The 1,565-nt window shown below is 36.0% G+C and overlaps 1 protein-coding gene across 1 annotated transcript in view; it reads left to right on the top strand.

Moving 5' to 3' along the window:
* The window catches only part of LOC106877957 (myeloperoxidase), a 14,545-nt gene that overhangs the window by 6,712 nt on the left and 6,268 nt on the right, over positions 1–1,565 (top strand). The gene's annotated exons all lie outside the window — the stretch shown is intronic.

Genomic DNA, 1,565 nt, shown 5'->3' with positions numbered 1-1,565 from the left:
TATATATATATAAGTATATGTATATTAGTATATATATATGTATATATGTATGCAAGTATATATATATATATATATATATATATGTACTACGGCCCCCAGATCTCAATATTATTGAACATTTATGGTGCATTTAAAAAAAAAACAAGTAAGGGATCGATATATCCTCCACCATCATCACAAGAAGTGGAGACTGCTTTAGCTAAAGAATGGACAAAAATTCCTTTGCAAACAATTCAAACTTTGTACGAGTCCATACCTTGTAGAATTCAAGCTGCAATTACAACCATAGGCGGTCCTCACCCATATTAAAATACATTTGTTTGAAATTTTAAGGTACTTCCATTACTTTGTCGAACCCCTGTAAATACATATATATTTTATCCCTTCTCCAATTGTTAAATGTCCTTTAAATTTAAAATCTTAATTGTTGATATGACATGGTATGTCATAAGTGTCTGTATATTGTGTTTTTGTTCAATTTAGTTATAAAATAAACAGATTAATCAACGGAATACAGTGTGTGCAAGTTGATGAGTACCTCATATTCCCCTCCATTTTCTTATTGCTATATATATATATATATATATATATATATATATAATGGGAAAATTATACAAAATGTGTAAATAGATGATGAGTAAAGCACCAACACAATTTAGGTTACCTGTTTTTATCTGTAGATTTTCTGCGGAGTGGCGGTTGGGGTAATAATACTAACAAAATAAGAGATGGAATGTATAATAGACTTTATTGGGTACAATATATGTTTCGACCCGTCGCTATGGGTTTTCTAATACATCAATAAAAAAGTTGCACAAAAGATTTCTTGGGTCTACTTGCGTAACGTTGTATGTCCATCAAATTCGGGAATGACTAAAATCAAAGAAAAATTACTGAAACGCAAAAAGATTCAAATGTGATATAATTTTATTAATACCATATACACTATATATATATGTGTGTGTGTGTGTGTGTGTGTGTGTGTGTGTGTGTGTGTGTGTGTGTGTGTGTATGTATATATACCCACCTCTCCTCTGTTGCCCCGACAGCTACTTCCTCTCTTCACTACTAACCACCTTTTCCCTTCATTGTTACCCCTCTATACACACCCCACCCCTACACATACCAACCCACCACCCCATCCCACAAATTCAACTCCAACATACCCATCCCTACCCTCCACCTCCTCACCCCAAACCCAACATACCCACACATTACAGATGCACGCACACACGCACACATCCACACGTCTAAGTCACCAGCCCCTATCCACACGCTCACACTTAAACACTCTCACATACACACGCACGCGCACCTTCGTTTTGGGATCACCAATACTTTATTATCTCCCCTTCTTCCTAACTCTCCTGCCTAACTATCTCTGTCCAGCCAGCCACCATGATTGACCGCTAGCTCCAAAAGCATTTTTTAAATTCTCTCTGTATATTTCCTCGTGTGTTCCTCTCAGTTGAAGAGCGTAGGCTCCAAAAGTAAAAAACGTAAAAAAATGTCTCACCTTCCCGAGCATTAAACTAATACACCTGTTTGTTGTTTATACACCTGTC

This window comes from Octopus bimaculoides, chromosome 20 (assembly GCF_001194135.2).
Source record: "Octopus bimaculoides isolate UCB-OBI-ISO-001 chromosome 20, ASM119413v2, whole genome shotgun sequence".
NCBI lineage: Eukaryota > Metazoa > Mollusca > Cephalopoda > Octopoda > Octopodidae > Octopus > Octopus bimaculoides.
The sequence above is the reverse complement of the archived record's forward strand: the minus strand, read 5'-3'. Positions and strand labels throughout refer to the sequence as shown.